Source organism: Pinus tabuliformis, chromosome 5_2 (assembly GCF_031772625.1).
Source record: "Pinus tabuliformis cultivar Carrire ecotype Pingquan chromosome 5_2, CPIR1, whole genome shotgun sequence".
NCBI classification, from domain to species: domain Eukaryota; kingdom Viridiplantae; phylum Streptophyta; class Pinopsida; order Pinales; family Pinaceae; genus Pinus; species Pinus tabuliformis.
This window is the reverse complement of record NC_142306.1, coordinates 390,004,162-390,029,167: the sequence shown is the minus strand read 5'-3', so window position 1 is coordinate 390,029,167 and position 25,006 is coordinate 390,004,162.

The window sequence follows — 25,006 nt, the reverse complement described above, 5'->3', positions numbered from 1 at the left end:
GGGGACCTGCTCAGGTATCATCTCTCGGTGGCTCTCGTTATTATGTTACTTTTATTGATGATGCAATTAGAAAAAATTGGATTTATTGTATTAAGAATAAATTTGATGTATTTGATACTTTCAAGAAATGGAAAGCTTTGGTTGAGATTGAGACAGGAAAGAAATTGAAGTGTCTTAGATCAGAAAATGGAGGTGAATATTGCAGCAAAGAGTTTGATAGGTACTGTTCAGAGCATGGAATTCGCAGAGAGAAGACAGTTCCAAGAACACCACAAGAAAATGGTGTGTCAGAAAGGATGAACAGAACAATCATGGAGCGTGCAAGGTGCATGAGATTGCATGTAGGATTGCCTTTATAGTTTTGGGCAGATGCTACAGATACTTTTTTTTATCTAATAAATAGAGGGTCTTCAAGTTCCTTGGATGGTGGTGTTCCAGAGGAAGCATGGATAGGAAAAAAGGTAAACTACTATTTTTTAAAGCCTTTTGGTTGTGAGGCCTTTGTCCATGTTGATAAAGAAAATAGAACAAAGCTTGAGGCAAAGTCAAAGAAATGTACCTTTATTGGATATGGTGTTAATGATTTTGGTTATCGCTTATATGATTACGAAAATCACAAAATCATTAGGAGTAGAGATGTAATATTCAATGAAAAGGTCTTGTATAAAAATCAGTTGCAGGAAAAGAAACAGGAAAAAGAAAACAAGGAATACGTAGTTCTTGATGAAATCACTAAAAAAGTAAAGGTGTCTGAAAATAATAATAATCAACAACAGCAACCACCACAACAGCAACAGGCACCCCAAACACCTGAAAGTGGTGTTAGAAGATCTACCAAGATAAGTAGACCCGCTGAACGATACTCTCCTTCATTATATTATTTATTGTTGACTGATTCTGGTGAACCTGAATGTTGTGAAGAAGCAATGCAAGTTGAAAGCAGGAAGAAGTGGGAGGTAGCCATGGAAGAAGAGATGGAATCCTTAATGCATAACCAGACTTGGGACTTAGTCAGGTTGCCTGCAGGAAAAACTACATTGAAGAATAAATGGGTTTACAGGCTGAAGGAAGAAGATGGAGGAAAACAAAGGTACAAAGCTAGACTTGTGGTGAAGGGGTTTGCATAGAATAAAGGTATTGATTTTGATGAAATATTTTATCCTGTTGTTAAAATGACTTCAATCAGAACTATTTTAAGTCTAGTAGCAGCTGAAGATTTGCATCTTGAGCAGTTAGATGTAAAGACAACCTTTCTCCATGGGGATTTGGAGGAAGAGATATATATGCAGCAGCCACAAGGATACGAGTTGAAAGGGAAGGAGAAACTAGTGTGCAGGTTGAAGAAGAGCTTGTATGGCTTAAAATAGGCTCCAAGGCAGTGGTATCTAAAATTTGACAAGTTTATGTCTGAACAAGGTTATACTAGATGCCACTCTGATCATTGTGTTTATTTGAAAAAGAAAAATGATGGCAGCTATATTATATTGTTATTGTATGTAGATGACATGCTTGATGCAAGGTCTAACATGCAGGAAATAAATGTGCTCAAAAGAAAATTGGCAAATTCATTTGCAATGAAGGATTTGGGAGCTGTAAAACAAATCCTTGGTATGAGAATCACTAGAGACAGGAAAAATTGCAAATTAACATTGTCTCAGAATGAGTACATACAAAAGGTGTTGAAAAAATTTAATATGCACAATGGAAAACCAGTTAGTACACCTTTTGCTAGCCATTTCAAACTTAGTAAGGAAATGTGCCCAAAGACCCAAGAAGACATGGATTATATGTCTAAAGTTCCATATGCATCGGCAGTTGGAAGCTTAATGTATGCAATGGTCTGCACAAGGCCTGATATTGCACATGCAGTGGGAGTTGTAAGCAGCTACATGAACAGTCTAGGAAAGGAACATTGGATGGCAGTGAGATGGATTCTTAGATATTTGAAAGGTACCACAAATCAAGCATTATGCTTTGGTGGTGTAAACATTTCTCTACAGGGATATGTTGATGTAGATATGGCAGGTGATAGAGATAATAGGAGGAGCACTACAGGATATGTATTTACTGTTGGTGGAACACCTGTCAGTTGGGTTTCAAAAATCCAAAGTGTTGTTGCACTTTCAACAACAGAAGCAGAGTATGTTGCTGCTATAGAGGCTAGTAAAGAAATGATTTGGTTACAAAGGTTTATGGGTGAATTGGGTAAGGAGCATGATATGGGCACGTTATACAATGATAGCCAAAGTGCCATTCATCTTGCAAAGAACTCAACATTTCATTCTAGGACTAAGCACATACAGCTCAAGTACCATTTCATACGATCAGTGTTGGAAGATGGAGAGTTGAAGCTGGAAAAGATACATACTAGCCAGAATCCTGTAGATATGCTAACAAAAGTTGTAACCAGGGAGAAACTGAGAATATGCTCAGTTTCAATTGGTCTTCAAGGATGACGTTGAAGATGAGAAATAGCCAGGTCCAAAGAGGAGTCATTGTCTAGCAAATGAAGCAGCGGTGGAGTTGCTACAATCATTCTCCAAGTGGGTGATTGTTGTATGTGGAGAATGATTGTTCAGAGGTCTTTGTTTCAACCGGATGTATACCCCAGGAAGTTTGTACACCCCTCCACGCGAGGGGGGGTGTGGGGGGGACTTGTCCCCCCCATGGGGGTCTGGGGGCCAGTAGTCCCCCGGCGGGGGCTCGGGGGCAGTGCCTCCGAAGCTAAAAACAGATGTAAAATTGCCTTGTAAAAGTATAGTATTTTCTAGTCAATCTGGGTCGTTCATTAGGCGGATGATCTGACGGTAGAACTTATGTTTATTTTAGGGTTTTTTGCCCTAGAAGGCAACCCCTCTTTGTATGAGGGAATTTTATTTGAGGTTGTGTAATAGATGTGTATTCTGTGAGTGAGAAACAGAGAGGTGAGACTGTGAGAGAAAACAGAGGATATTACAGCGGATCCGTTGTAGGTTGTGTCTCTTCATTTTGCTGGATAATAGAAAGGAAGGACTAGCTGTTCGGGGTGGATGTAGCCCAAAATGGGTGAACCACGTATATCTGTGTCTCTCTTGTTTTATGCGTTTTCTATGTTTATATTTCTGCAATATTTTATGTGTTCCATTGCTCCGTAATATATAATTTTATAACATGAAGGCTTGGACAATATTGTAACATGCCTTGGCTTCTCCACTGCACGGAGCTAGTACATCTCTTTCGAGGAGAAGGAAGATGTAGTTGTAACATTCCACCAATGGGGCTAGAAGTTTTACATGGTGTATTGTATGTTTGTGACTTACACTTCTTTATATAATAAAAGGCAGCATATTTTCATGCATATGTTGTTATTATAGTTGGACTGCTCCAGTTGCCTTATTGATATATGTTTTTTAACTTACGTACTTGTATATGAACTGATTTGTATGCAATTATATGAATATTGTTGTTAATGTGTTGCATATGTTGTTAATGTTGTCACCGTCTGTGTCGACTGCTCTGCCAGACATCAGACAGACCTTTCTCTGAACCTTGTTATATCAACCATCACACTCGTCTCGAACTGATCCGTGAGTGTTGTTCGTGTTATCTTACCTTGTATGTTGTGACTGTCGCATCCATCTCGACAACTTTGCCAAAATTTGTGCATGTCCTTTGTGTTGTGTGTTCCTAGCTAAGTTAGGATTGATCCCTTTCAACCTGGAACTCACCTTCACCTTCCTCTCCCTTTGAAGTTGTGGAACCCCTCATACTCATTCCTTAACTCACTGCACCAGTCACATCCTTGCTACTGACAGATATATCTTACTTGCTTCTATGCGACATCGCGGTCAAGGCATTACCTTACGACCCACTGCTGGGACTCCTACACCAAACAGTCTGAGGTCTAATTGGGACTTCTTACTGGGGAGATCCCTTGACATATTGGTGGGTCCAGCATCATCAAAATTTCTGGTGCTAGAAGGAGGGCCTGATGACAAGCCATGTCCTCTCATCCAGTTTCGAACCTTTGCATATCTTTCATGGAGTCTTGCATTCTTCTTCCCCCGAGGTGTTTTTCGAATCGTGAAGATGTCTCCATATCAGGGAAACTTTTCAATCTCTTGTCCACTCACACATATGATGGTGAAGGCAAAGTGGCATGGCCTGAGCACTTACATAGCTTTCTTTCCATGATTTATGAGGAAGATGAGTTTACTGACGAATAGGCTGGTCTGCTGCTTGAATTCACACTTCGTGAATCTCCATTTCGTTGGGTGCTCAGCCTATCGGCTGACACTGTGCACTCATTTGAGCACTTCTGTGATCTTATTGAAGACACATTTTATCATTTTGATCTAGACCATCTTGACTAGAAACTATTACAGCAATAGAGGGCTCCACATGAATCCATTATTGATTTTTGGCAGCGCTTCCATGACTTACATTTTCAAGCTCCGAGGAGCCAGATGAAGTTCGCTTATCTTTGGGACTAGTTCTAGTACTGTCTTAAGAAATATGCCCGTCCCAAGAGAAAGCTTGATGTCAAGCCTTGCTCAACCTTCTTCGTTGATGGAACTGTGCAATCTCATGTGGGAGCAGGCACTATCTCAATAGACTGTGTGCGTCCCTCTTATTCAACAGTTCCACCATCGCCTAGTGATGTTGAGGATCATGTTCGCACATCTGTTCACCCTTCACACCTTCCCAACATCACTCTACTCAATTTTCGCGTAGAGTTGGTTGTTAGTCCTTCGAGTTCCCAGATGCATTCTTTTCTTCAACCTCCATCTTCACACTCAGGTGTTCCTCTGGATGATGTTGTCTTGTGTTTGTCCATTCCAGACTCTTCACTTGTTGTGAACAAGGAACAACGCACTGATGGAGTTGGTGTTGCACAACCAACATGTGCTGTCATTCATGAAGAGTATGAGTGTGAGCTTGAACATAAACACTCGGCAAAGGATGACTCCCTTCCATCTGATCCCCCTTCATTCTTTCCTATCTTCTTTGGTGAACCTGCCATCCATGATTTTGCATGTGTGTCTTCATCCACGGATGCACCCATTGTTGATCAATCGTAGGGATCACTGGATGCTAGTCCATCATTCAACAACGGAGAGGATAGGTTACTCATTGAAAATCCACTTGATCCTTCATCTGTCTCTTCCATAAACATAGAGGATGAGTTCATTTGCTTTTCATATACCCCTCTATTCGATTCATCTGATCATGAGGATGCCGAAGAATTCATTAATTTTTCTGATCATGGCGGTCTTGATCCATTTGCTTCCAATTTTTATCACGATCATGAATCTATTGCAGTTGATTTTTCGAAGTCAGCGGTGTATGATGATCTACCTGATGATGAAGTTGAGACACCTAAGACTATCAAGGCACTTCAGCCCGAGCTGATGGTTATGTCAGGTCCTCACTCTCTTGGGGTTATTCTCACTTCTGATCATGAAGCTATTCAATCACCCAAGGCTCCTCATCACTCATCTGTATGCATTGAAGATTCATCTCACACATAGATCACACTTCCTCCACTCGAATTGCACGATCCCATTTCTCATGCATTGGAGGAGTCTTACATTGTAAGAAATCATGCACGACGCAAGTTATCTTTATTTCTTTCATTTGCTTGCATGTCTCAGTCAAGAGTGTTCTTTTGCTTCAAAGTTGCATGTAGTGTCACACAACACCATGATAATTCCACAGACTATCCGTCATGCACATGTACTCACTTATGTACCGTGGGCACTTTGAAACATGAAGTGTGGCTGTCTTCACTGTTATATCTTTCTTGTTTGCTAGTCTGCACAATTTGGTTACTCACAGACCAAGCCTTCACCCACATGGGTCTACCAATGCACTAGTGGCTTCATTGAAAGTATCACTTCACGTGATCAGGCCCATGCACCATTAGTGTAGGAGTAGGAGTATTGTTTTCTTTCAGTTGTTTGCTTGCATGCTTGATTTCTTTCATGCTTTGTTTGCTTGTTTGTTCACTTGCTTTGCTCTCATTTTTGCTTCTGCTTTTTCTTGGATTTGTTGTCAGTTTTTTCGTTTGTTTCGTTCATAGGTTTGTTCACATGAAACCATGTGTGACTCATGAAATGAGCTGGGTAAAGTAAAATAGGGTTTGTACAACTATCACTACTTGGTTATATGTCATCTTGCCTCTATATGATGAACTTGTTACTCCTAGTCCATGATATGTCGAAGGAAAATACATACTCTTCAAAGTGAACCTTGGTGTAAACACAATGCTTGCGCGTTAACTAGTGTCACCTTCTCTAGTCGATTGCTTTTGGGTTAACCCTTGTCATCTCAGTCAAGTAGAGTAAGGTGAGGGGGAAAACCTTAACAATCACGTCAGAGATATAATAAACTACTTCTCTACTGGAACAACCTCCTCTGCTCTCAATAAGTCGGTATCCATCTTCTGCCTCTGAAATGAAGAAGTGCTATGCATAGTGAAAATGAAAAATGAAAAGTAAAAAAAAAATCAAAATAAAAATGAATAAGGCGAAAGAAGAGAAAGGCTTCCTGCACAGGGAGGTGATGCAAGTAACTCCATCAGGGCACTGACTAGGCTCGCTGGTAGCGGAGCCATGCTTGTGTTCCTATGTGAATCCACTAGGGTATTGTCTAAGCCTTTTGGTAGCGGAGCAACAGTAGAGATGAAACTAAGACTCTTACGACTATACTGATTTTGCACCTATATACCCCTCAACCCCAATAAAAAAAACTGTGTTGCCTTGGCTTGGAATGTGTGTTAATCAACCAAGGGCTTGGCAGATACTAAAAATTACAATCAAGTTGGTGTGAAACCAAGATGAGCTAAGAACTAAACAATACTTCCAGAGGTGTTAGACTTGCTTTTCACGAACAAGGTCTATGCAAAGAGCTAGAGTTCTACCAGTGTGTCGCCAAATGTTGTAGAGGCTACAACCACCCTCCAAAATTTTGCCTTAGCCTATTTTGGAGCCTCCCCTACTAACCTTATACAACACTTTGTCTTGCTTCATCAAGTACTCAAGCTTCAGTGCTTTCCTCACACAAAGGAAATCTATCAATCACAGTTGATCCATTTCCCTCATAGGCTGCTCATCCGAATTTGGTCTAGCTGCAGGCTGAGCAGCTTCCTAGTGAAATTTGCGCATTTCTAAAGGGAAACTAGCCTTCACTCCAGGAATTGCGCAAGTCCCTATTACAGCTTGTTGGGCTCCACGATTGCGCAATCCTAATAGCCAACCCTCCCAGTAGGATTTGCATAATTTTTCCCATCAATGGGCTCTTCAGCCTAGGATTTACGGAAATTTGGGTAGTAGTCAGCTGCTCTGCCCAGAAATTGTGCAAATCTCTTGGGAATCCAGCTCAGCTCCCAGCCATAAATGTGAATGTTTCTCCAACAGTCGAGCAGTCTCTTGCATGTGTAGCTGAGTTGACCAGTTCCCTCTGGGATTGAGCAAAACAAACTTTCATGTATGGGATTCTTCTCCCAAGGCAACATGCAAAGGCAACCCTTGTTTTAGGGATCTATGTTTAGTAGTTGGAGGTTACATGCAAGGAGAAATTCTGAAACCTCCTACCACGTGTCGCTTCCCCTAGATTCGTGGCATGCACGTCACAACCTTAATGTTATCAAAACTCATCAACTAGATGTTGTAGAGCTCATTCCTCACATCAACCTTACCTCTCTGACATTCCACATCACAACTGGGAGCAGTCTGCACACTTAGCTCAAATATTTTGGGGTAAGCCTGCTTCCCATGCCTTGTGCTACATTTCTGTCGCTTTTTGTGTTTTCACTTGTGGGAGTACTGTTTGCTTGATTTCTTTGAACGCCTACTGTCGTTTACATATATTCTAGCTTTTCCTAGCTCTGTTTCAATTTTCGTTGCTATCTCACTGTTGTCGCATGGACGATCGACCAACCAACGAACAACCTCACCCACATGCATGTTGATCTATTTGCTCAATCTTCCATTCATGTTTTGCATGCATTATTTATCACTTCTGCTATCACTTAGTGTTTCCATGTGTTTCATCGACTTACTTGCTTTCAGTTGTCCGTTAGCGAGTCAGGCAAACCTTAGCCCAGTCTTTGCCTTCACCAAGTCTGTATTCTGCAAACTAGAGAAGGAACACTTACCTTCCTCTCCAGATTTGCGCATTCTGGCCCAACACTAGCCTCCTGGTTTAAATTGTGCATTTCTGGAGGTCAGTGGCTGCTTGGCCCAAAAGTTTGCACAAATCTATTCCTGGGCCAACATTCTTTCCCAGCTGGAATCACGCATTGTGCAATCCCAATAGCCAACTGCCCAACTAGATTGCACATTTTGCAGATCCATCTACCATTTCAGTATCCCAGTAGTCCAGACTATGCTTTGTGCAGTCTCGGTAATCTGTCTCCCGACCTCCTGGCCGAAATTGCGCAACCTTCATGATCATTCACCCAGGGATGTTGCAAGTTAATTCTCGTGTTCATTTTGGTTTTTGACTGACAGATTTATTTCCATGAGTGTTTCGATGTCTCCAGGTATCGCAAGTGTTAATCTACCTCTCAATAGTATAGGTACAATGGTTTCTAGGAGAGCAGAGATGAAGACACCATTTAGAGCACACTTGGGATGCAGTGGATCAAGTGTCTATGGACTTGCCTACCCACGAAGACATCAAGTTGTTCATAGACAAAGACATAAAGATACGACTGTAGAAACATCACAGCGAGAAACATCATGAACAACAGCTGAAGATGGCATACAAAGTTCAATGAATGCAAGAGGTGGGTTGTTGACAACACAAAGGCGGAACAAGGTTGCAAGCTCAAGCAGGTCCATTGATGATGAAAGTAACTTTGGAGACTCTGGCTATGAAGTGAAGGCATGACATGAAGATCGTGTGAAGGCAGAAGATGGAACAAAGAAGGAGTTGTGTGTGTTGAATCATCAACTCAGGAAGAACATGAAGCTACACAGACAAATGAATGAGTTGCAGTAGGATCAGGAACAACAGTGGGTACAACATGCAATCACGGATGAAACTGCACTCGTACAAGTTAAGGATCCATCCCAGCAGCTGACACATAGCAGACATGGTGAGTAGTGTTGTTGATCGCATGCAAGGGATTCATCAACATGCATGTCGTTGAGCACACGCATTCAATCTAACCCATTCAACACACTCACCAAGGCAAAGAAAAGAAGCAAGTCCAACTAGAGCTGAACATGTACTTTGGCAAGTTGATGCGCATGACCACCAGCACACACTTGAAGATTAGCATGAACACTATGCATCAGTGTGTTTCCAGTTCAAATGTATCTAAGAATACCATGCACATGTTAGCAGATGATTTGGATGAAGGGGTTGAACTAATGCACTGGTTGCAATGGAGGTAAGAGTTCGCTTCAGCAAGATGTCACCATGAGGTGCATGCACACCATCACATATGACCAAACTTGGCATCAGTTCACCACCTTCACCATCACAAGCATGTCAAAGAGTTGGTCTCACCACAATGGATCAAGTTTCAGTGATGTCTTGCAAGGCTTGCTCAAGCCATGTTGTATCACATGAGTACATGTGCATTGTAATGTTGAGTCATGTCAAGTGTAATTCAAGTGTCAATAAGTGGATGTAACAATCATAGAGTAGGTGAAGAGTCATGAGGGTAGTTGAACCGTCACAAAGGGGAATGTCAAGGGTCACCCCACCCTTTGTTATAAATAGTCCCTCATAACTTATTGTATAGGATTTCAGACAGCCAAGCTTCTACTAAGACTATCTTGAAGAAGGCTTGGACAATATTGTAATGTTCCTTGGCTTCTCCACTGCACAGAGCTAGTACATCTCTTTGGAGGAGCAGGCGGATGTGGATGTAACGTTCCACTAATGGGGATAATAGGTTCACATGGTGTATTATATGATTGTGACTTACACTTCTTTATATAATAAAAGCCAACACATTTTCATGCATATGTTGTTATTGTAGTTGGACTGCTTCGGTTGCCTTAATGATATATGTTGTTTAACTTACGTACTTGTAGATGAACTGATTTGTATGCAATTATATGAATCTTGTTGTTAATGTGTTGCATATGTTGTTAATGTTGTCATTGTCTGTGTTGACTGCTCTGCTGGACATCAGACAAACCTTTCTCTAAACCTTGTTATATCGACCGTCACACTCGTCTCGGATTGATCTGTGACTGTTGTTCATGTTATCTTACCTTGTATGTTGTGACTGTCGCATTCGTGTCGACTGCTCTGCCGAAATTTGTGCATTTACTTTGTGTTGTGTGTTTCTAGTTGAGTTGGGACTGATCCCTTTCAACCTGGAACTCGCCTGCACCTTCCTCTCCCTTTGAAGTGTCGGAACCTCTCATACTCATTCCTTGACTCACTGCATTAGTCACACCCTTGCTACTGATAGAGTTATCTTACTTTCCTATGTGCGACATCACGGTCAAGGCATTACCTTACGACCCACTGTTGGGGCTCCTACACTAAACAGTCTAAGGTCTAGGGAGATCCTCTTGACATGTTGGTGGGTCTAGCACCATCAGCACCTTCGTGTCAGGATAGTCCCCGGCAAAATCCCCTTTATATTTTGGCAGGACCTGAATGAGTTTTTGCAGTTGGTCGCTGTCCAAGCTATCATTAATGTTTAAAACCTTTCCTAGTTCAATTTCAACAGGCTTGCTATTATGAACAATAGTTGTCTGGATATGTTGATCATCAGTATCTTTCAAAGGGTCTTCTAAGGCTTCATTATCAAAAATTGCTTTTAACATTTGACATTTGGCATTGTTCACATTATTTGGTTGATTGATAAAGTTGTTGATAACATCATATTCAGTTTGATCCTTGAATTCAAGTGCCTTTGCTACTGTAAGTGGTAAATGAGTTCTTTCTTCCAGATATGCGGGTGGTTGTTTACATATTTTTGCAATGGGTAGACTTGGTTTGGCAGGAGGATATAAAACAAGATTTTTTATAGCATCCCCTTTAGCAATAGTCATGTTGCCCTCTCGACAGCCTATGTAAGCATCAGCTGTTGCTAGCCAAGGTCGGCCCAAAATCAGAGGGTGCCCATCCAATCAACTCTTTGGGTTTATAACAAGAAAATCTACTGGATACTCCCATGAATTAACAAAAACCATAATATCTTGTAAAGTTCCCTCTGGCCTTACCACCGAATGATCAACAAGTTCTAGAAGGGTGGTGGTTGGTTCCAGAGCTGTAATAGCGAATGTTTGATAGGTTTTTGCTGTTAGGATGCTAATGGCTGCACTGATATCAACTAGTGTGTTTGGAAAGGAGCAGTCATATATTTGAACTATAACTAAGGGATTCCCAGGATCTTCATATTTTACTAGAGTTTCCCCTCCCAAGAGTAAATAAGATAAGGTCCCTATAACATGAATGGTAGATGAAGTTTTTTCCTTCCTCATAGGCTTCTTTACACATAGATCTTTAATCGTTTTAGCATAATTAGGAATATCTTGAATGGCCTGGAGGAGAGGAATTTTATTACAAAGCTTTTTTAGTTCCTCTACAAGGTCAAAATCTGGATAAACAATTGGTTTAGGTATTGTCAACCTTTCGGGGAATGGGGGAGAAGTAACTATGAGTTTCTCATGATTTTTATGCTAATCTGTATCTTCTCCTTGTTTTATTTCTGTGTCATTTACAGTTGATGGTATATGTACAGGTGGGGTTTCCAACTCAATTGATGGTTGGTCTCTGTTTTCCTCAAGGGTAATGATACATCCTGACCTCAATCTAAGTTCATTACATTCTTTTTGTTCAATCTCATAGTCTATGCTCTTGATAATGTTCACCAGCTGAACCGGTCTGTTATTGGGATTCATATTCGATTGAGCTAGCAATTGATGATGTAGAAGAGGCTGCAGATTTTGTTGTAATGGATATGGGGCTGATAATGTAGGTTGAGGCTAAGGACCTATCCCCATAGGTGTATTGGATATCCCCAAAGGTCATTGCCAATTCGAAGACCAATTTGGATTTTGAGAAGTAGAGGCAGGCCACTAGGATGGATATGGATTACCTTTCCAAACAGGAGAAAAAGGAGAATTTGGCCAGCCATTACCCAGAAAGGACTGAGTTGGCCAAGGTGTCATAGGGAATGGCTAGGATTGCCAATTCAAGTAAGGTGACTGGCCTTGCCATGTTGCCTTAGGGTTCTGTTGTTGATTAAATGGTGAAGAAGGAAAGAACTAGGATGTGTCTTGTGACATACCTGTAGGTTTGGTTTGCCACTGTCAACACTGGTTCATTAAGTATATTGGCTTGATCTCTTCTTCTGCTTCTTTGAAAACTGATTTCAGCCCAGGAAGTGATGGAAAATTTTCAGTGGTCTGATCCTTGGTGCAGATGGCGCATGTCTAGACCATGTCCAATGGACACTCCCATTGGTTGTGCTTCTTCCAGCAGCGTGGGCAAAAAACGGCCAAATTTTGTTCTGCTAAGGCCTATTTCTGTTTAGCCTGCAGGATGTCTAGATGCGTTGTGAGGGTGCCTAGGATGTCCATCAGGAGTCTTCCAGGAGGTTACCAATTTCCGTCCTTGTTACACCTCCATTGTGTGGTTTTCTTCCTGTGAATAGAGGATGGAAGGATAGAATAAAACAAGATCTAATATCCTTTCTTCTTGAACCGACGAATGATCTGGATACAAATGGTTCCATAACTGTCTCTTGTTATCCCTTAATTTATTTTCTTTCGTTGTTAATTTAACTCTCTTCCCAAATAACTTATTGTGATTAACCGCCTTTAAAACTCTCGAATATTTTAGCTTGGAACAGATCATAAGGTAGGTTCAAATCGTTTTCAAAACCCCAAAAATTCTTGATAGTAAATATTCATTATATATATTAAATTAGTAATATATATATATCTATATCTATATATATGAACAAGTGGAAAAATAAGAAATCGTAATTAAGGCATTTTATTAGTATGTTACTCAAAACTAGTATAAATTTATTTTTTAATTTATTAAAGTAAAGAGGAATTAAATATTTTAAAATACAAACATTTTCTTAATTTTAAGACTCAAATAAATTTATGTATTCAATAAATATAAAATTAAAATAACTCTCTACTAATTTTGTATATATAGTAAAAATAAACTACATCTCATGACAATCCAGTAATGTGGAAATCAATAATGAGTGTCTTATTTACATACAACATAAAAACAAATTATTACATTTATAAATGAAAAAGAATTAAAAACAAATTATTACATTTATAAATGAAAAAGAATTACTTTATCTTAAAATAAATGTTAATAGATGTTTAGTAACCAAGATTATTTTTAATTTCTTTTGTTTGGAAGTATTAACGTAAGATATTTGGATTTGGATATTAGGTAAAAATTACAAACACATTTTACTAATGTTAGGTTGGGTATTTCAATTTATATAAAATAAATTCAATCCTCGTCTCTTAAAAAATACAAGAAAGAAAATGAATACAATTGTGGTGTTAAAATATGGTAATAAATATGATAAATCAAATTTGTTATTTATAAAAATATTGAGCAATTTCAATTTATATAAAATAAATTCAATCCTCATCTCTTAAAAAATACAAGAAAGAAAATGAATACAATTGTGGTGTTAAAATATGGTAACAAATATGATAAATCAAATTTGTTATTTATAAAAATATTGAGCAATATTTTTGGAATCGGTTTTAATGGTATAAAAATATTCTTAAATATGTGAAATTGAAAATAATATCCAATATTTTACTAAATTATATGATTTTTTATGGGTATATTGAACATAAAGTATTGGGTATTTTATAATTTTGATTTTTTTTTAATTGTTTTATAGATTTATTTTATTTGGAAATAATGTTTCTAAAATTTTTAGATTAAGTTTGGAATCGGTTTAAGATTTATGGGAGATAACTGAGAAATTTTCTCAACTCTTATTTCATGGTTAGAAATAGTTAGATATAAATTTAATTATATAACTGTATTGTGAATGAAAAAAAATATGTAATAGAATATAAATTTTTTTGTGTATTTCCATGTATTATAGTCTCTCTTTCAATTTTTATCTTCGTATCAGAATTTGTTCTGACCTAATTCTTTATGGAAAGGCCAAGAAAATGAGAGATCCTTGAGTTTCACTGGTTTATAAAATAGATAGAGTGTGTGAAATCGTGTGTGAGTTTTATTAATTCGTTATACTTGTGTGTTTTGTGTGGGTCATTGATCTGTGCAGAGGTAGAGTGATTGTAGGTGGAATCTTGATTGAGTCTGTAGATCCTCTGTCCTTTGTTAAGAAAGGTTTAGTCGTAGATCCTCCGTCCTTTGTTAAGAAAGGTTTAGTCTTTGGTAATGCAAGGCCTGTTGTTCATCATTTTTAAAAGGGCCATGCACCTATCATAGTCACTAGCTATACACTACTTTTATCGAACAAAGGGATGAATGCAGGTTGAGCAAAGATGAGACTCCTGCACATGGTCAGGATGAATGTGGGCACCATCAATAAGGCCTACGACTACATGATGGTAAAGGTAGCTAACCAGGGGCTCTACTGTGTGATGGTAAAGGTAGCCAAACAAGGGATCTCCGACATTTTCCTCGGTTCATCACTCATGAACGTGGCGGGAGACATGACAAAGAGTGATTTACATACGACATAAAAACAAATTATTACATTTATAAATGAAAAAGAATTAAAAACAAATTATTACATTTATAAATGAAAAAGAATTACTTTATCTTAAAATAAATGTTAATAGATGTTTAGTAACTAAGATTATTTTTAATGTCTTATTTACATACGGCATAAAAACAAATTATTACATTTATAAATGAAAAAATTAAAAACAAATTATTACATTTATAAATGAAAAAGGATTACTTTATTTTAAAATAAATGTTAATAGATGTTTAGTAACTAAGATTATTTTTAATTTCTTTTGTTTGGAAGTATTAACGTAAGATATTTGGATTTGGATATTAGGTAAAAATTACAAACACATTTTACTAATGTTAGGTTGGGTATTTAAATTTATATAAAATAAATTCAATCCTCATCTCTTAAAAAATACAAGAAAGAAAATGAATACAATTGTGGTGTTAAATATGGTAATAAATATGATAAATCAAATTTGTTATTTATAAAAATATTGAGCAATATTTTTGGAATCGGTTTTAATTGCTATAAAAATATTCTTAAATATGTGAAATTGAAAATAATATCCAATATTTTACTAAATTATATGATTTTTATGGGTATATTGAACATAAAGTATTTGGTATTTTATAATTTTGATTTTTTTTAATTGTTTTATAGATTTATTTTATTTGGAAATAATGTTTCTAAAGTTTTTTATGTTAAGTTTGGAATCGGTTTAAGATTTATGGAAGATAATTGAGAAATTTTCTCAACTCTTATTTCATGGTTAGAAATAGTTAGATATAAATTTAATTATATAACTGTATTGTGAATGAAAAAAAATATGTAATAGAATATAATTTTTTTTTGTGTATTTCCATGTATTATAGTCTCTCTTTCAATTTTTATCTTCGTATCAGAATTTGTTTTGATCTAATTCTTTATGGAAAGGCCAAGAAAATGAGATATCCTTGAGCTTCACTGGTTTGTAAAATAGATAGAATGTGTGAAATCGTGTGTGAGTTTTATTAATTCGTTATACTTGTGTGTTTTGTGTGGGTCATTGATCTATGCAGAGGTAGAGTGATTGTAGGTGGAATCTTGATTGAGTCTGTAGATCCTCCGTCCTTTGTTAAGAAAGGTTTAGTCTTTGGTAATGCAATGCCTGTTGTTCATCATTTTAAAAAGGGCCATGCACCTATCATAGTCACTAGCTATACACTACTTTTATCGAACAAAGGGATGAATGCAGGTTGAGAAAAGATGAGGCTCCTGCACATGGTCAGGATGAATGTGGGCACCATCAATAAGGCCTACGACTACATGATGGTAAAGGTAGCTAGCCGGGGGCTCTACTGTGTGATGGTAAAGGTAGCCAACCAAGGGATCTCCGACATTTTCCTCGGTTCATCACTCATGGACGTGGCGGGAGACATGATAAAGAGTGATTTGTGTTTCTATGTGTTGGTTGCTTCAGTGTGTGTTGTCAATATTGTGGATATGTATAGATTTAATTTCTGTGTTAGATATGGATTTGATCTTAAGCAAAGATTTGTGGTTGCTAGGATCTGGAATGCCCATTGAATATTGGAGGAGGCACATAGGGTTTAACAACATTTGTTTCCTTACTCAAGCAGGGTTTCAGACTTTATATTATCAAACACTACAAAGCCTAGTGAGAGGTGCATCCTTCATGTTTGACCTATGCATTAGATTCGAGAGTAAGTTTTAATAATGGGTGGAGCTCTCACCCATGATTATATGAAAATGCTCGTGAATCTAAAATTTAGGACATGAAGTTGATTTATTTATGTTTCATTTAATGAGGCAAGCATAGATCTACATATCAAAAAGGGAATATGTCAATGGTACAACAATATCATAATTATTTTCATTGCCTTAGGACAGTAGATAAAAAATGGTTCAATTTTGTTGGAGTTGATGGAGAAATCCAATGAGGTGAATGCAGGACTCCAAGCACTAAATTAGAATGACTATGGTGGTAGTGGCTGTCTTCTAATGGCTTATAATAGGTCAATGTTTTAGTGTTTATTTTGGTTTTTTTTTTTTAGGTTTGATATGTAAAGTTATTGTGATTTTATTGTAATTATATGAAATACTAGTTAATGAACAAAAAAACATCTTTCAAGTTAATGGTTCTCCATGTTCTTCAGTTTCTAGAGAACACATCATTGACTTGTTTATGTGAGTTTGTCATATATTGATGGGTATTGTTGTACTTCGAGCTTCAAGAACATTGGTTACATGTTATCCATATGTGTGTATGTAAGTGTATAAAAGGGTCAGTTGTCTGTTTGACTGTTGGATAAGATGAGTACGTAGAAAACTTACCTATATAAATAGAAGTATGTATTTTGATACATACTACTAGGATGGAAGCATGCCCAAAGAGATATTCAGTATCTAATATATTCTTTGGGGTGGTCAAGAATCGTCAACTGTACAAATTTTGTCAATGATGGTCAAAGGAAGTTATGTTTTAAATGGAGGTCAAGTGACATATCGAAGATGTGGTGGTGAAGAAAGAGTGGTATTTGCGAGATTCGAGAGTGGATGTGAGTTTTGATGAAGGCTAGTGAGGCAAAAATCATTCTTGTTGTTATAATGTGTGTTTTCATTGTTTTCCATGTAAGAATTAAGGGAGGGACATGGAAATAACCCTTTCATGGCTTCCAAGCTGAGTTTGGAATTGGTTTGAGATTTGTAGGAGGTAGTTGAGAGATTTTATCAACTCCTATCTCTAAGGTTAGAAGTAGTAGGATATAGTTCAACCATATAATTGTATTGTAAATGAAAGTGTGTAATAGAAAACATAGTTTCTTCTATACTCAAGGAGGAGTTGACATGTGTACTTTTAAAAATAAAAACAAACTATTCTCTAGATAGGTAGTTGAAATTCAATTATGTGTTGGGTCCCCATAATACTAGTTCTCATGAGAGTCAATAGAAGGAGATTCTTCCACAAGTGAAGAAATAATTTTTTGGAGGAAATTTGTAGAAGTCTATTTTAGAAGGAAACAAAGTGAAATTGGCTCATGCAGACAGCCAAAAGAAAGAAGAGATGAAGCATTGAAGGAGTTGATGAGATCCAAGGATCTCATAATTTTAAAACTAATGAATTTGTTGTGAATGTAGGTATTGAATATGGAGAATTTCCTCATGGAGGCCTACTCAAGGAGATTCCAAGCAATGGAATTGACCATGAAAGTATTCTACCAAAGGAAGTAGAAGTGGACTTCAAAGAAGTTCGAAGAAGAAGTAAAGCTCTTAGAAGAGTGGTTGGTGAAGGAAATAGGTAATGAATGTGACTAAGTCATGTTTGGTTTGCTAATTTGGATGAAGAATTAGCTTATTTGGAAGAGAAACTATTAGATCCAAAGTTGCATATCCTGTATGCACAAGTGGAACTAGAGGAGGAAGTTGTCTTGAAAGATGCTAAGGTGAATGATACTGTTAGGTATGGTTACCAGAAATTTTTGAACCAAAGATGGATAAGAATTTTGTGATTCTTATGCAAATGGAAATGTAACAAGAAGTGAGAGATGCAAGCAAGTTGCAGTAGTCAAAAACAAAGTCAGGTGAGGAAATAGACATGCTATGGATGTTGTTGAACAAGATGACCTATAGAAGGTACAACAAGAGGAAAAGAACAATGAGAAATAAATAAAAGTTGATTGTAAGACTTTGCATTAGCAAGGCAAGTGGACAACAACAACATAAGGTTTGGAAACCATGAGAAATGAAGGTGATAGAAGTAGATGCAAAATAATAACAACATGATGAGATGGATGATCGACAACATCATAACGTTTGTGATCTAGGGGTTTGTGATCCAAGGGGATTAGTTTATCGAAGGCTCATGACTAGGAGGTCATGAATTCTTTCTACCTTTGGAGTTCGATGAAAGATCATTAGAACTTCCAAGGCATGAGGATTTCTACCTTGGGAGTTGGTGCACCAAGTAATCTTAATACCTACCTTCATTATCAACCCAGGGCAAGTCTTTTTATTTCAAGGGTGTCAGCACTATATATGCAGTGAATTCAAAGGTCAATTTATATTGGAATCATTGCAATTGCTAATGTCTATTTCTCTAAATTCAATCCAAATACTTCTTAAAAGAATTCATAACACACTTTCAAAGCTACTTAATCTATTCTGCAAGCAATTGAATCAGAATGTAAATCGAAAGAATCACACTTGACAATCTAGCTGGTATTGAAACTCACTCATTAAACATAAAGGAAGCTATGATAATTGAACAGTAAATAACCATATAAATATCTCATGGAAATCAATCACTCTAGCTTTGAAATCTATGATAGCATTACCTTAGAATGAACAGAAATCTGGAATTAACATAACCAATTCAATAAAGAGCATCACGCATATATAATCACACAGCTAAATCTAGAATCTTGACTGAAAAACAATGCAAATCAAAATCATCAATCCTCACAGTAATCAGAATGATACTAACTTTGAAAACTAACAATAATAAATAGTGAAGAATAAGCATAAATAATTATAACACAATTGAAGCGGTAGATCTTCTATTGACTAGGCCCAAATTCTCTAGAAGTCCCCGCTATTAGATATTTAGAATACGATTATGAATTATACACAGTCTTCTTCATTAAAATCAATAACATAGTTACAACATCACCGAGATGAAGTATTATATGTTGAAAAATAATAGTTACAATCTGCGAATTCCCAAACTAGCTGTTCAATTCGCCTTACGACTTTTTATAACATTTGGTAAAGTAAATAGATAAAAGCAAATCCTCAGGATCAGGGGATCTTGAGTATTTCACAACATTTGATTTGATTTCATCATAAAATAGCATTGGTCCTCCTGGTCTTCCTCTTTCTTCCATTCTTAGGACATTGTCTTCTTTCCTTTACTGGCCGTTGCTATTCTGTCGATTGAACAACTATCATCCAATCAGCGTCCCTGCATATAAAGATAGTGAAAGTCATTTCTCTATGCCCAGAATTATGTAATTTGTTATTAATCGATTTTACCCAGCTTTTTTTGTTGTTTCCTTTATTTTTATCCATAAATTGAAGATAAATATGTGAAGGCAAATGCTTAATTAGGCTATTTACAAGGAGAAAATATACCTTTTCCTAGGCCCAACATACTCCCCTTGATCTGGAATTTGATCTAAGACAAACAATAAGTTATTACAGACTCATGGCATGGATGTGCATATGTTATTTTGTGCAACGGATCCATAAGATTGCAAAATACACAAGAAATGAAGTAGTTAAAGAAAACATAACAGGAAACACATATAAACACAACAAGTTTAATAAGGAGTTCACCCAATACTCCTGGGCTATGTCTTCCGGTCCAGCCTTCAGTGGTTTCCTCTCTATTATGTTTTCAAGCAGAGTTTTTACAACAATGAGCTCAATTTGAGTCTCACTCAACAGATACAAATCTGTAATACTGTACTTGGATCCCCCAAGTCTCTGGAGTACACAGACTCTCCTTACTGAATCTTGACCTCTATTGGTCATAATGGTATGAGTCCAATCTGAGACTTAATACATGAAAGCTATATACAGAGGAGTTTGCTTGAACATCTCAAGCCTTCTCTAGAGTACACAGACTCTCTAACTCTCTTTGGCTCTGTCTTAACTCTAGCTCGATGTTGCCTTTGCTTCTGCAGGTCAGCTCAGCTTCTTTTATCTGCTTTCGGCTTACTGCCTACTACTCTCTGCTTGCTTACTTTCTCTCTGTTAGTTTGTGGCTTTAAAGCCAGTCTGCTCCTTGACTGTTTGTTTTCGCTTCCCGGCTTTCCTGTTCCCCTGCCTCTGTCCGTGTGAATCCCTCTATCCTGCGTAATCAGTCACTGTATAACGCTTAACATGGAGGTGGCCACCTATTTCGTAATGGATGAGTGTCATTTCTATTGGAAATGTTCATTTATTCTGTTACCTCCAAGAATGTCCGAAAAACACGACCTTCTGCCAACGCATCGTCCATATCGGACTTCAAATCCTATACAACTCTGCCTATTGACCCCGTCAAATCTAGTCATCCATCGGAAAGCATCTCCATCGTTGAACTGGGGGCCCCAGATCCTACAGTCGTCGTTCATATCGATTGGTTAAGTAGCATGATGTTTACCCATCTGATGTGATCAATTTTCTCTCTCTTCCATCGGATGAGTGGCACTCACTGTATGGCATCGGGCAGAACTCGATTGAAACAACTTACCGCTCGTAGGCCCTCCAATATTCTGCCAATTTTGTGGAATCCTACTTTCATGAAATCAGAACGATATCTGTTGCATTTTATAACATTTCAGGTTTGGGTGCTTGTGCCTTTTCTTCTTTGATGGGTTTGCCTTGCGATATGCGATTAGCGACTTATTGCTAATCGCATATCAGAAACTACCCCCCGTTTCTCGAAATGGCCTCTACCTTTGCTAATTTGCGATAGCGTGCATTACCATGGGCCAACAGTCTGCGCGCTTGACTGGCGGTCCTCGTTGCTCCACGCTGATCGCAAATTACAACTGTTATGAGGATATCTCCGATAAGCTTGATCTTTGTAAGACTTTTAAGCCTTGACATGATTTTTAAAGAGTTCATGAAAACTTAGAGAGTGTTCTAGGATCCAATTTAGATCATGACCTTCCCACTGAAAATTCTTTTGGACCACTAAAAGTTGGTTTTTAAGCATCAATCAAGTGAGAATATAGATTCCTCACTTGCCCAATTTCTATCCATCTTGCACTGCTTGGTTTTGAACCTTTGAGTCCAATTCTGAGGTAATCAACATCCCCTCTGTGCGTAGTTCTCATCTGCTTGTCCAAAACTGTATCTTCCTGCAACTCATTAAGATATTCAGGCAACAGATCATCAATAGAAGGCAATTGACTCTGCTCTTTGGGATTTTCAATCAATGAAGGTTCAAACAGTATCAAGCTTTCTGCATTAACTACTGAATAGATGTACATGTAAGCTGGCAAATCAAAGCGAAAAGCATTCTCACCAATTTTCTCAAGTATCCTGAAAGGTCCATACCTTATTGGCTTCAGCTTCTTTCCTTCACCTTGCATTCTGTCTTTGCTGATATACAGCCAGACTTTATCACCAACTTGGAAACTATGCTTAGTCCGATGCTTATCATGCCTTGCCTTGTACTTGGCTTGGCTCTTTTACAGCTGTTCCTGTACTACTTGGTGAATCTCTTGGATTTGTTCAATGAACTTGGTTGCCTTGTCCACATCACTATGTCCATCAACCGCTATGTCTTTACCAAAGACAAAATCCAAGGGAGACCTTGGTTTGAAACCAAAATAGGTCTCAAAAGGAGATCTTTGTGTAGAAGAATGTTTAGCTAGGTTGTAAGCATGTTGCACATGACACAAATGTTCATCCCAAAGCTTTGGATGCTTGCTGCAATAGCCTCTGAGCAACTGGATCACTCTCTAGTTGACCACCTTTGTTTGGCCATCTGTTTGTGGATGAAAGGCTATGCTCTTCCTCAGTCTGGTGTCCATCGATTCCCACAGTCTTGACCAAAATTTTCCAGCAAATTGGGAATCTCGATCAGATATAATGGAAGTGGGTAATCCAAAATGAACCCATACATGTGGAAAGAACAACTTTGCTATTTGTTTAGCTATAATCTATTTGTTCAGTTGTAATCTATTTGTTACAAGGTATTAAAATACACATTTTGTTGAACCTATCCACAACAACATATAAATAGTCATGACCTTTTCTAGACTTAGGCAATCCCCCAACAAAGTCAATGGAAACACTTTAAGGATGAGAAGGAACTGGTAGTGGAGTGTACAAGCCTAGTTTTTTATTGTCGGGCTTGCTTTTAGCACACATGGTACACCCTCTTGCATATCTAGAAACTGTTTCATGCATTTTTGGCCAATCACAAAATCTTTGTAGTTGTACACCAAAGTGACTTGATATTAGAGAAGTGTGTGCTTCTCGAATTATCTTTACTCTTTTGGTTTGAGGAATGCATAACTTTCCAAAATGATACAAGACTTGGTCCTTAACATGATAATCCAATTCTTCTACTTGTTTTCCATGACTTAAAGTTGCATATACATCTTTAAAGTCTATATCTTGAGCATATTGTTCAATCTAGTTTTCATGCATTACTGAGTTATGCTGAAGTATAGTAGATGCATTTATGATTGGTCTAGACAACATATCTACAACTTTATTGTGTATGCCCTTTTTATATCTAATGACAAGATGAAACTGTTGTAGAAAACCCATCCACATATAGTGTCTTGATTGTTGCAGCTTAGTTTGTGAGTGTAAATATTGAAGTGGTTGATGATCAGTATGTATAACTGTCCCCTTTCCCATTAGATAATGTTTTCACTTTTTCACACTCTGTACTAATTCATACAATTCTTTATCATATGCGGGATAATTAACTACTGCAGAATTAAATGTCTTAGAGTGATAACATGTGGGTTTACTGTGCTGCATCAACACTACTCCCATGGCATAGTCACTGGCATTGTTTCAATCTCAAATGGTCTTTGAAGATCGGGCAATGCTAGTACTGGTGTTGTACTAATATTTTCTTTTAAGGTGTTGAAGGCTTTCTGCTGTTTGCCTCCCCACTCAAACACCTTGTTCAATCCTGTTAAAGCATGTAAGGGAGCTGCAATGAAGGAAAAGTTAGCAATAAACTTTCTCCAATACTATGCTGCTCCTAGGAAGCTTCTAACTTCTATAACAGATTTGGGTTTAGGCCAGTTTATAATGATTGCAACCTTAGAGGGATCTATCTTCAATTCACCACCTCCACAATATGACCCAAATAATCCAACTATGTTTTGCCAAATTCACATTTTGATAGCTTAACATAAATATTTTTTCTTTTCAAAACATCTAGAGTCTGCTTTACATGCTTCAAATGTTCTTCCCATGTTTTACTAAATATAAGAATTTCATCTAGATAAACAATGACAAAATCATCAATAAAAGGCCTGAGTATATCATTCATTACTCTCACGAAAGTAGCAGGAGCATTAGTTAAGCCAAAAGGCATAACTAACCACTCATACAGTCCCTGCTTTGTTTTGAAAGTAGTCTTCCATGCATCTTACTCTGCGACTCTGACCTGATGGTAGTCACTATGCAAGTCCAACTTGGAAAAGTAAACAACTTCTTTCAACTGATCTAATAGATCATCTATGCAAGGAAGGGGATAATAGTTTTTGATCGTTATCTTATTTAGTGCTCGGTAATTAATGCACATTCTCCATGAGTCATCTTTCTTTCTCACTAAGACAATTAGAGACCCACATGGTGATGTGCTAGGTCTTATGAACCCTTTCTCGAGTAGCTCCTTTACCTGCTTCATGATTTCTGCATTCTCTAAAGCGAATAACCTGTACATTCCAATGTTAGGAAATGGAGCATCTTGCTGCAAATTAATATCATGTACTATTTCCTTTTTGGGTGGCAGACTTTTAGGTTCTTGAAATAACATATCACATTCTGAAACAAATTTTTCTAAATCAGTTTGTTGTTTAACATCACAACCTTCAAATACATTGGTTTTATCAAGTTTCTTCTCCTTTACAACCATCAGTAAAAAATGTTTGTATGAATTTACAATTCTTTTCATCTACCTCGAGTTTATGAGAGTATAATTATTCTTGACTTTATGAGCTCTTACAATATATTCAATTCCATCTTTAATGAGTTGATACTTATTTTCAACTCTATAGAAAATTGCTTTTCTATCATACAAGTAAGGACTTCCCAAAAAAATTCCACATAGTTTACTTGTGAACCACTATCAAATAAAGTATCAACTTTTGATGCTTGGAAATAACTCTAATATGAAAAAGCTTATGTCTTCTTCTCTCATTTTCTTCATTATCAATAGTTTGTGTATAATTACTAGTAGATGCTTCAGAATTTTTACCTGTGGCTGTGATTGTTGTTTCATCCCCTGAGTCTGACCCCAAATCCTTCTGAATAGCTATAGAAGTCTTCTTCTTTTTGCCATCATACTTCTTGGGTTTTAGCTCTGGATGCAGAATCTAGCAATGTTCATCATCACACCCATCCTTCTTACAGTGAGTGCATGAAGGTTTGGTCCTTTGTACAGCATTTGCCTTCCTCTCTTTCCATTTGTGCCTTCTCTTTTCCTTGTTCTTGCTTGCAGTGGCTTTTGATGATCCCCCAACTTCTGGGTTCACATTCTTGCCCCTAGCTTCTAGATGTGTATCCTAAACAGATACCTCATATATGCTAGTAGGATTAAACATGAGAATGGTATGTCTCAAATAACTATGTAGACCACCTATATACTTCAGAAGA